General features: G+C 43.9%; 1 pseudogene; it reads left to right on the forward strand.

Annotated features, from left to right (window-relative positions):
• The first annotated feature begins 373 nt into the window (after nucleotides 1-373).
• Nucleotides 374-3,188, forward strand: LOC104861123 (annotated as a pseudogene).
• The last annotated feature ends 9,332 nt before the right edge of the window (nucleotides 3,189-12,520 follow it).

Below are 12,520 nucleotides of genomic sequence, written 5' to 3' on the forward strand. Positions count from 1 at the left end.
TGTAAATCAAATGGGCATTTAGTGTCATATTCTCATTTATTTATCTGTATAGTGTCTGGTATTCATCTTTTAGATTTTGGAGTATATATATTCAGTGAGTTAAAAGACCAGTAACTATGTTCACTACAGACTCTCCAGTGCCCATGACTGTCTGGCACGTAATAGGTCCTTAACAACTATGTGTTTTAGGAGAGAGTCGATGAATAATAGAAGAAAAAGTTGTGATGGATTCAGAGCATATGTTAGCCAGGCAAAACATCTAAGATAATCAGCTTAAGGAGAGGAAAGGTCTATTTTTTCTCATAGTTTCAGAGGTTTCAGTTCAGTGGTTAGTTGGCTATGTCCCGTTGGGCCTGTGCCAGCACAGAACATCATGGCAACAACACGTGGCAAGGGAGGTCTCTTTACCTCATGGAAGCCAGAAAGCAATGAAAAAGAAAGGGCTTGGGGCCTAATAGTTCTCTCAAGGAAATACCTCTACTAGGCCCTATTTCATAGATGTGCCATGGCCTTCTAGAATGCCACAGGCTGATGACTAGTCTTCCATACAGGGCCGTTGAGGGATATTTAACATCCAAACCATAACGCAAAGTAGGACCTATCTCTAGAGATTGTCCTCTTGACTTTTGCTCCAAACTCTATCCTGTTTGATTCTCCAGGAAGGCTTACCTGACTTCCTCAGGTTATCCAGACCTTCACTCCCATCCCACTTCTACAAGTAACCTAGTGCCTTTCTTTCTCATGGGCTTGGCACATCTCAACTGTCTGCTCACTTGTGTTTGCTCACCAGACAGTAAGCTCCCTGAGGGTGAGGTCTTGTATGGTTGCCTTCACATTCCAGGTCTGTGAGTGAGAGAATGAAACCATTGGTGAGGCACTGGGTGTGGAGAAGAGGGAATGAGTAGGTGTGAGGCAGCCTGGCAGGGTTTGGCCTCAGACAATGGGTTGAGCGCCAGTGGAGAAAAAGCTTTGTGGACTTAGCTAGACATGGGATGAAGACAAGCACGGTGGCTGGATGACCAGAGACCCATGACAAAGGCAGTGTGGTCCTAGGGATAAATACCTTGACTCTGGCTTGTGATTGCCTGAGTCCAAATGTCAGACTCCCTTAAGATTCCTGGCCACTTAAGGAGCTGTCTGTGCCTCTGTTATCCTCACTGGTAGATGGGACTGTAAATGGAACCAGCTCACAAGTTACTAGGATGGTTAAGCTGAGCTTGGGTACCCAGGGATGTCACCACTATCCTCCTCTTCCTTGGGCATGTCCCATTTTCCTGAGGCTCAGCAGAAAATGCAGTGTGAACTACAGTGAGCTCTGGGCCTTTGACCTTTAACTGTATTCTTTGGAATTCCAGTGCACAGACAGCTCTTTTCTACCCTTGACTTTGTAGGTGGCCATTATGTCTCCCCATGGCCTCATGCAGTCATAGATGAGAGGATTTGAAGATGGCTGGATTAGGGTAGCTGAACTGGATTAAAGGTGTGATACTGGCATTAAGCGTGTGATGCTGGGATTAAGGGTCCCCCACTCTGGGTGTGGATGGCAGTATGGAAAATGCTGGATGGGATAAAAAGGAGGGGTAGGCTTTCTGCTGCTGCTACTGCTGCTGCTGCTGCTGCTGCTTGCTGCTTGCTGGCTTCTTGGCTGCCCTGCCACCCTGTCTTACAGCCAGCCAACTATGGATGGAAACCTCTACAGACTTAGACACAAAGCCCAAGGAAATGTCAAAGGGTAGCAAGCCAGGACCCCAATATTAGCTGAAGAAGTTCCAAAAGCAGGCAATATCAGCAAGGCCTGACCCGGGGACAGGATCTGGCAGTCCTCTCTCCCAACTAGAAAGCTACTGCTTCCCTTGTACATTCTCAAATGGCAACCAGAGGGTTCCAGTACCTACAAAAGGTGGAACTGGGAGGATGTGGACTTCTGCAATCTATGGAAGACTTTTCTTGGAGAAAAATCTATATATCTGAATGACCAAAGAGAAGCATGAGAAAGAGTGAGTGGTAAAATCTGTGCCAGGCCATTCACAGGGTTTCACTGGTGTCCTGGGGTCCACATGCACTTCCAGAAGACTGAAGTGTGCCAACCCTACAGGGAATTGAAGAATGTCTACATCAGACCTGCCTCTTAGGCCTACAGTATCGCCTGCCCTTCCAGGTCTGTGGTGCAGGACTGCCTTCTAAATACAACATGCCAAAATTAGATGTCAACAAAAGGTGCTACACACAGAATATGGAGAGGTAAATTTCTAACTCTGATGGAACACGGCCAGTTGGTGAACTAGGGAAAGCCCACCAACGAAATGCTGGGTAAGCCGGCCTGGACTACACCCTACTGCAAAAGAAGTAGTGCCATATTTGCTCCTTCTGGGTGAAAGGAGAGCATAAGAGAGGAGGGGAGTGCCCATACAGGTGTGAGAAGCCTACAGATCCAGATTACCTCCTTGCTGATCAGAATATTAAAGACCAGTATTACAGATTTAATGACCCTGGAGCAGATAAGCTTCCAAAGTGGGCTTCAACAATACCTCATCTAGACCGGAGGATAAGACTGTCACCACACAATATGCTGATGGTCTGGGTGATACCATTACTGAGACAGATCTCAGAAATCATTTCTACCAGTTGGAGGATCTGGATGATAACTGTTATACAGAGGCAGCAGTCTGCTTTCATCCATTTTGCCACAAGATGGTCTATGGAAGTGCTGCTGAGAAGTCCTTTAATAAGTTGATTGTCAATGGCCGCAGACACAATGTGAAATGGAGAAGATCCCAGGAAGCTAGGAAAGGAAAAGAGAAGGATGAGACCACAGATTCTGGGTTCAAGTTAAGGCCTGTTCCTGGACAGCCAAAAGCTGTTCATCTTCCACCTGCAGCAAAAGAAGACACTTCTGCCAGCCACCTCAACCTGCCCCAAAGTGGTCCTCCAGCACTGGTGAACCTTGCTCTGCCACCGCCCCTGAAGGTTGCGTGCCCTACCCCCAGGTTTTGGCCATACCTGTTCCATCCAATGGAACCACCCCTTCTTTCATGGGGGCTCCAAAGCCAATTTGCTATCCTTCCCAGGATCCTCAGCAGATGGGAGCTCATGCTGGAAAGCACAGCAGCCCTAGCACACTCTCACCACTCTGGATAGGAGCTCTATGGAAGGAAAGGTGCTTTAAAATACATGAATGTTGGAATTAAATACAATTTTCCTTCCTTTGTAGTTTCCATGATAGCTGAATGTGTTCAGATATGGGCAGTTGGAAAATGACACACATGCTTCCTTACGTGTATTCAAAGGATAAGCTGCCATGAGCACAGCTGATTACTTCTACACCATTACTGAGAAAACCTGGTGTTTCTTTCCCTTAAACCTGTAGAAGGACAAGCAGATGAATCTGTTGGCATATCCAACAGAGTTACTATCCCAATTATATATTCATTTTGTGCCTTGTTTGGGTGAAAGGCAAAAACTGACCTGTAGTAAAAAATCTTTTGACCATTTTTATAACTACTGGATATTTTCTTTCTTTCTTATCACCTAAAAAACATCAATATTAATCATTGTAGTGGCATCTGATTTAACTCTTTTGAAGACACACCCTTAGAGAGACAAGCAAAAACCAACACCCAGAGCAACCCAAATATTTTCTTTCCTCTCCTTTTCCTCAAGTATTCCTAAGGGAATCTAATAGTTTTACTTCTTTGCACTATCAAAAGGAAATAAAATGAGGACTGGGGATATAGCTCAAAGGTACAGTGTGTGCCTAGTATGAATAAGACCCTGGGTTCAATCCCAAGTACCAGAAAGAAAAATGGGAAAAAAAAATCCACAAAAGTAAAAGTTACCTTTTATTTTTATCATTTATTCATTTTTTTCAGCTTTAATTGAGTTTATTGGTACAATTTAGGGATACAGTACAGTTACATTCATTGTTGGGATCTTGTACCTCTGCATGACAAGTCTTGATTCTCATTTTTCCCCTTACCCCTGCCCTCCCTTCACCCCCTCCTCCCCTCCCCATCTACAAACACTTTATTTTATTTTTATCATTTATATGGAAACAAATTTTTATGGAGCTGTATATCATTGAAGAATCCTCGTGTCTGGGATGAAATTATTCTGAAAAACTTCCTATAAAATACTTCAACATGCCAAAAAGAAAGGCTTTGGAGTATGTTTGAGTGGAAGACTTGTGACTACTACTGCAACGTTGTGAGTCTCTGGCATCTCATTGTAATCCCCTGCTTCTGGGCAGAGGACTATTTGGCCCTAGAATGTCGGGATGTAACTAAATTGTAGATGTAAGGGAAATTTGATGTGTTGTTTTAAAATAATTAAAATGGTCAGTTTTCTAAAAGTTGCAGAAAAAAAGAAGAAAGAAATTACAGGGTGTAAACAGCATGGGTGGCTCCTGCTGGGAGGTCAGACAGGCCCAGCCTGAGGCTGAGCTGGCTTTGGTAAGAGATTCATAGTAGGGTTTTGCTGCTTGTTTGTTTATAGATGTGGGTTCTGAGGTCAGAGAACCTGTGTTAAGGCTCATCTCTCAGCCTGATATCTGGAGAATCTTGAAATCGTGACCAAACCATTCAGAGCCTCACAGAACATGGATAGTAGATGCCTTCCAGGGTTAGCTGTGTGGAGATGGTGCATGGTTTTTCATCGGACACGGCGACCTCAGGTTTCTCAGTGGCCTGTGGGCACCCATGTGCTTGAGATCTCTGAACAACTCTGGCCTCTTTTAACCTTTGTTGCCGCTCATCTCCCACCCCAGCCACCCAGGACTCTGCTGCTTCCCCAGGCTTCTCCACCTGCTGGTTCCTCTGCTCAGCTGTTCTTGCTCCAAGTCTTTCCACTTCATTCTGGTCTCTACTCAGTGTCGAGACCCCAGCGAGCCTGGTGGGTCTCTCTTATCAAGTAGCTTCCCTGCTGCTCACTCTGTGGCTCCTGCCCCTCCTTACTTTCTGGACCTGCCCTCACACATGCCTGGTGTTATACTCACAGTCACTGCTGGGCTGTCTCTCCTTCCTGGAGTGGAAGAATCATGAGCATAGATACCTGTTCTGCCTCCTTCACTGACGTCTCCCAGTGCTTAGAGAGCAGAGTAAGAACTCAGTTGTATTTGTGGGTTACCTGACATACTGTCAGAGCGCATTAAAAGTTGCTTGTGATGCTAAAATGTGATCGAAATCCCTACAGCAAAGCAGTTACGTAGGTTGGGGCATGGACTCTAGAGTGGTATCTGGGCTCGAGTCCAGACCTGCTCTTTTCTTTCGGTACAGTTGGGAGTGCAGCCTCTGGCCCAGGCTCCACGGTGTGATGAGGAGTAAATAGGTTGATCCTTGTGAAGCCTATACAGCAGTCCGGGGCAGAGGAAGCAGCTTCCAGAACCTGGTAGGCTGTGTGATGGCAACTGTGGCTCATGTTGGGTCACACTCAGCAAGACACTCAGGTCTTTAAAAGCACAGCTGTCAAAATAACATTTCTCCCTCTTATACAATTTTTTAGTTTGTGCCTTTTAAAAAGTCAATTGAAGGCAAATTCAGGTATCCTAAAATTAAGCATTTAAAAGCATGTAGTTCAGTGGCATTTAGTACATTCAGTGTTGTGCAACAATCACTCTGTCTATCTCTGAACAGTTTCATTCCCAAAGCAAACTCTATACCCATTTCACAGTAGCCTTCTAGCTTCCCTTCCCTCAGCCACTGGAAACCGCTAGACTGCTTTCTGTCTCTATGAATTTACCTGCTCTGGATATTTCACACAGATGGAATCGTGGACCGTGATCATTCGTCAGTGATCATTTGTCAGTGACCTTTTGCACTTAGCATGTTCTCGAGGCCCATCCACATCATGTTGTGTCAGTACTTCATTCATAATACCCCACATATGAACACAATCCATATTGCTAATCCATTTGTTCACTAATGCACACTTAGGTTGTTTCCACCTTTGCACTATCTTGAATAGTGCTGCTGTGAACACTTGTGCACAGTAGTGCACCTTAACCACAGGGGATATGTTCTAAGATGTCTGATAGTACTGAACCCACCATATAAGATGTTTTTGATAAAAACCTATGATAAAATTTAATTTATAAGTCAGCCACAGTAAGAAATTAACAATAGCTGATAATAGAACAATTACAGCAATATACTGCAGCGAAAATTATGTGACTATAATCTCTCTCCAAGATATCTTGTTCTACCTTCCTCACCCTTCTTCTGATGTGCAGCGATACACACCTACAGAATGAGCTGATGCACCGCCAATGACAAGGTCGTCGTGAGTTCCTGTCGGGTTACTACATGGGGGTTACTTGAACACAAGCCTTTTGACGCCTTGACAGTTGATCTGATAACTGAGATGGCTACTAAATGACAAAACGGTATGTATCATATACAGCATGGATACGCTACAAAAAGGATGTCCTAGGCAGCGTGAAGCAAGATGACAGCTTCAAACTTCTATGTGTATAATTTGAAACTTCTCAATTGCTTACTTCTCGGAATTTTCATTTACTATTTTTGGATTGAGTTTGACCTCAGTCAACTGAAACCATGGAAAATCACAGGGAAGATAAAGGAGGGCTGTTATACATGTTTTTGTTTTAATATCTGTTTTGACATTCTTTGCAGCATATCTAGGAGTGGAATTGTCGAGTCATACAGTAACTCTATATTTAACTTTTCAAGGTGCTGCCTTTCCCGTGTAGATGTGCCATTTTACATTCCCACCAGCAGTGCAGGACAATTTCAATTTCTCCATGTCCTGATAACACTTGTTATTTTCTGTTTTTTTTTTTAAATAGCCATCTAGTAGGTGTAACATGGTATCCCATTATGGTTTTAATTTGCATTTCCCTATGACTAATCATGTTGAGCACCTTTTCACAAGCTGTATGTTGCTGAATCAGAGGCAGACTTGGTTTGATGGCCCTGATGGTTGTGTGGCACAGGAAAATATATTTAGAGAATTGCTTTTCCCTTTTATTGCCAGGATGCAACGGGGGTCTGTGTTACCTCCATGTGTCACGCAGGAATTGGACATCACATCCCTTCCTCTGTCAATCAGAAACTGTACTTGGCTCAGTAAAAGGGTAATTGAGCCATGGAGTAGCTCAAAACACAGACTATGGTTGTCCCTATCCCACCTAACTCCTTGACCTTGGGCTGCATGAGTCAAGGTCTTTGGCATGGTTTCTGAATCCAACAGTAGTAACTACCTCAAAGGTTGTTGTGAAGAGTAGATGAGTTAATATCTAAAAAGCTAGCACTCAGTAAGGGGCAGCTATTTTATCCTCTACATTTTGTATTTTACCTTCTGGCGGACACAGGCTATCACGTTCATGTTTGTTCTTTGGCTCTGCTCACTATCCTCCTCAGAGCTCTTTATGAGCTATGTCTTCCATTTGATCTACATAAGGACTCTCTTATCTGCTATTTGTCTGTGCCAGTCTTCAAAGTAAAAGGAGTGTGGTCTCATGTAATAGCTCATCTTGTGTCCAAGCAAGACTTTGATGAAACTCTTTATAAATGGTGCATCTCTGATCATCAGACATAGAACCAGGAACACAGAAGGGAAGACCCAAAATGTAAAGGCCAGATTAGTTCCCACACCACAACCACCTGTGGACTTCAGGGTAGAGAAGAAAATTTGCTTCTTCTGGCTCAGACTTCCCTGCATTGACTGAATCCTGCCCAGACTCCTTTGGCATGCAGCTGGGCCAGCCTAATCTGAACACTCCAGAAAATCCTGAAGAAATCCACCTTGAAGCTTTCCTAAGCATGGCTTCCTCTGCCCCATCAGTGCTTCCTTTTGGCCTTAAAAATCTCTGGTAGGAAAGCCCTTAATTTGGAGGAAGAGAAGAAAATCACTTTGAACTTCTACTTGAACTACCCCTTTGAAGCCTTTTTCCTAGCTACAATGAACAGAACTGTTTTAGATGGTGGAAAGCACTTCTTTTTCAGTACTGGGTATTGAACCAGGGCCTGGTGCATGCTAGGCAAGCTCTGCCACTAAGCTACACTCCAGCCCAGTGGAAAGTTTTCTTACAGTGGAGAGGAAGCCAGGTGCCAGATGGAGTGTGAGGAGAGCAGGGGAACTGCCCACATCTATGTCACTGGTCCTGGCCTAAAGGAGGGCCTGGGCTTCTTGTGCCCATGGACAGCAGGCAGACTAACCACTCAGGGTCCCTTCTGGTCACCTGTGGAGCTCTAGGCAAGCAGCCAGGGCAAGGGCTCTGGTTCACATCCAGGTTATACTTGTAGGTGGTTCTCCTTTGCACAGTAAAGTTTAATGAATGCATTCTGTGATCAGCATGGTGCCACATCAGCTCTGATTGTCTTGCTGGGGTCTTTAAAAAGATCCTCCCAATGACTGACCCAAGGGAGCATGGCCCACGGTCTCAAGTCAATAGATTTCTGTGGAAATCCAGCCTGCACAGCCCAAGGCCAATTGCTACACAATTCCAAGATGATATTAGGACATGCTCCAGCTACCTCATCTCTTCTGAGGAGTTCCAGAGCTTCTTCCTGGAATGCTCAGTCTTGCCTACCAGTCATGTGTGGGTGTGCAATGACAGAGAATCCAAGTTTCCTGCAGCTTCAACTCAGTAGGCCTCCTTGCTGACTACTACCGGGTAGTAGTATTGAATATTGGATCACTGGCCTACATGATACTCCTCGTGTTGGCTATTAAGAATCACCAATAACAGGCTGGAAGCTGAGTTGGGACAAATTGATACCTGTGTGTCAAGGATTAGGCTTCAGGGAAAGGAAAGGAGGGGGCAGCCTCCTAGCTCCTATATGTGCCAGTGGCACTGAAACTCTGACACAGAAACTTCCTGTGCATGCCTACAATGACATGACATGGTGTTCTCTTGCTTCCTTTTCTTTCACCAAAATCTAACTCTAGAGGTACCTTGTGTGGGATAATCCCATGACATGGTGTTCTCTTGCTTCCTTTTCTTTCACCAAAATCTAACTCTAGAGGTACCTTGTGTGGGATAATCCTATCCTCTGTAATTATGCCTTGGAAGACTCTTTGGGCAGGGTGAACATAGATGCACATATAGGTGTGTGAGTGGGGACCCAGACTCTTAAAGAAGCAAAGAAATATATCCATATATCTACCTATTGGTTTGTGGATCAGCTGTGATCGGATGCCTTTGTTGGATAGGCTCAAAGTTGGGGGAAGAATGGAGCATTCCTCAAAGTTTTTCAAATGTGCATGCCATGCTCCTGCCTCAGGGCACTTTGCATTGGCTGTTGTCTTTGCTTAGAATATTCTCCTCTCAGATTTCCTCCTGGCTCACCCTCTCAGCTCCTGAGGTCTTTGACCAAAAATTACCTTCTCAAGTGAGACTCAGCCTATCCCTCTGATCCTGATTTATTTTCTTCTGAGTCATAAAACATTTACAATTTTGCTGGTTCCTTGTATTGACTGCCTATCTATTCTACTACACTTAAGTTTTCTGGGGATTTGTTTTGTTACTGCAGCATCCCCAGTGCCTGGGACAGTGCCTGACCATCTCATATCAAGCTTTCATTGAATATTCACTAAGTGAACTAATAAACATCTGACTCTAAAGTCCTAAGAAGTGATGATGGCTTTGGATAGCTAAGGGAAAGAAGACTGGAATCAGAGGGTCTGGGTTTGAGTTCTTCCTATGTCACTCTAAAACCAGGTCACTTGAAAGAGCTGAAAGTGTGGGAATCTCAGTTTCTTCACCCGTGGAAAGAGCACAGTAACCTTTAATATTTATTTTGAGTTTTCTGGGCTCTGGCCACTTGAAGTACTTTGTGACCTTAACCAAGTAACAGTGGGACCATCTGAGCCCGTGACTCCCAAAGATCGGTAGTGTTCAATATCCAGTCCCACCAATGAAGTGTTCTTACCAGAAATATTTAACCTGAGCATGAACAAACCATTTGGCCCAGATTCGAGGTAACAAGGAAAACAGAGGTAAGGGCCACAAAGACAAAACAGACAAATTCAGTGGCCTAGTCACTGCAAGCACATTTGTTTCAAGAAAATTATTATAAATAAAGCGCCGTTCCAAATAAAATGGTGTGAGACATGATCCTTGCTTGGAATACAGTTTTTAAAAAACATTTTTTGGCTAGGCAAAATAGGGATCATATAATGTGTATAATCAGTCAAATGAACATATAAACACATATATAATATAATGAAATACTTTACACCAACAGAAAAAGAATGCATTACTGTATCACACAACATAAATATAACTCAAAAATATAGTATGAGTTAAGCAAAACAGATTCCAGAAAGAAAATTGTCATTTAGGTACATTGACTATGAACTAGGATTTAAATGGTATTAGAAAATCATTACTATTGTCAGGTATGAAATGATACTGGGATTTCATAAAAGAATGCCCTTACTTTCAGGAAATTATTTATTTATGTTCTGGTACTGGGGATCGAACTAAGAACTTGCGCTTGTGAGGCAGGCGGCAGCACCACTGAGCTAAACCCTGGGCCCTGGGAAATTTAAATGTGGAGGCATTTTGAGATGAAGGGTCATGACGTGCAAATTACTCTGAGCGATAGAGAGAGGGAGACAGAGAAATCAGCTCCAGTTAGAGGTAAATAAGAGGAGCACAACAAAAAGCTGACAACTATTGAATATAGGTGGTGTTTATTATACTGTATGTTTTCACCTTTTCTACATGTTAAAGAATTTTTCATAATGAAAAGATGAAAAAAATTTCATGGACAGGAGGCATGGTGGGGAGGTGGGAGGATTGCTTGAGCTTAGGAGTTCAAAACCAGCTTGGGCAATACGACAAGACTCTCAGCTCCAGAAGGAGGAAGGAAGGAACATAGGAAGATAGGAAGGAAGGAGGAGAGGAGGGAAAGGAAAGGAAGAAGGGGACGCGAGAGGGGAGGGTGGGGAAGGAAGTCCCTCAGAGCTTCTGTGCTTATGCAGTGCCTAAGAGAGGAGCTCTTGCTCCTTGACCTCAGCAGTCCTGATGTCCCAGGATGGCCTTGCCTCTCAGCCTTGTGGGCCGCGGTGTCCCCTCTGCCACATCTGAAAGGTTCTGTGGCCACTGTGAGTTGCTTTTTAAAATGTTCTTTGATAGATTTGTGAGTAGAAAAAGAAACACTATTTGTGCTAGTTTTTAAAAGTTGCATTCCATTTCTTTAACTAATATTTCGGGAAAAAAAAAAAACCCTCTCATTTTCTTTAAGTGTTTACCTTCAACTGACAACTTTTATTTATAAATCCACTAAATTTTGACAATCACTTTTAAAGGGGCTTTTTATATCTTACTTAATTAAATCCCCTTATATATTTTAAACTGGATTTATAAATTTATTATGTTTGGGTTTATTTACAAGCACTTCAAATGCCTAACAATCAGAACATTCTCAAACTCTTAAACTATTCTAATAAGTACAATAAATTACACTTAAAAATATAGTGCATCTCAAGTTCCCATAAACATTCCAGTATTGTTTACAAACCTTGTAAATCACAAATCTAAACAATTACTCAATTACACAATTTTAATTCGAGTCACGAGGCTAATATATTAGATTCTTTAATACTGACTCCTTTTAAACTTTACAAACACTTAAAATGCCCAATATACACAGATTATTGCTAAAGCTAATAGAAAAGTATTCGTATTCCCTGGAATCCTTCCCAAGGTCAACAGACACTTACAGAGGAAGGAAACGATTAAGTCCTGCTAAATGGCAGCCTTCATCTCAGTGGACCAAGGTAATGTGGCAGATTTTGCCGCGACTCGCGATCGGTTCCTCCTGACACTGGCAGACATCTGGACCCATGAAGACAAGACTCCTGGCCTGAGAATGCCCAAAGGCCTCCGTGGTCCGAGTCTCTGCCTCTTTATTCCCAAATTGCTTCACTGTATTTACTCCTGGCCTGGTTCCACTCAGAACCGGCCCCCGCACTTCAAGCCCATGTTCTCCCCTCTGGTGGCACCACGGCCTCAACTATCGAGTTGCTCAATGTTGTTCAGCTCCACACTCAGAGTCTTGCTGGAGACCGGCTTGGAGCCCAGAACTCGTGGACTGCCTCAGTGCCAGGCTGTGGAGACCGCTTCTCTGGGACAGGGCACAGGTCTCTCTTATACTGCAGATCCGAAGGTCTGTCCCGGCTGTTGACGCTTCCCAGGGCACTGGGAGGCCAGGAGGGACAGAGGCTCTTTACCAGGACCACACAGCCCGTGTTCTCGTGCGCTGCTCTCTTCCGTCGTCTCCATGTCCCTAGCCCGGGTGGGGGGGCATGAAGTCATTTTAACTTCCTGTACCCTGAGCCCAAGAACGCTGTCTATGCTTCTCCTTTCCCGAGTTTTAACTCTTTAAGCGTTTGAGAAGGCAAACACAGGAAGAGGTTTCCAAATTTCTCTCTTCTTTTCTCCCCTATTCTCTTCCCTGCCCTTCCCCTCCCCTCCCCTCCTTCCCTCCCCTTTCCTTCCTCATTTCTTATGTTCTCTTTTCTCGGTTCTTTTCTTTCTTTTTCTGACTTTCTCCCC

Source organism: Fukomys damarensis, unplaced genomic scaffold, assembly GCF_012274545.1.
Source record: "Fukomys damarensis isolate Sample0158 unplaced genomic scaffold, DMR_v1.0_HiC HiC_scaffold_5, whole genome shotgun sequence".
NCBI lineage: Eukaryota > Metazoa > Chordata > Mammalia > Rodentia > Bathyergidae > Fukomys > Fukomys damarensis.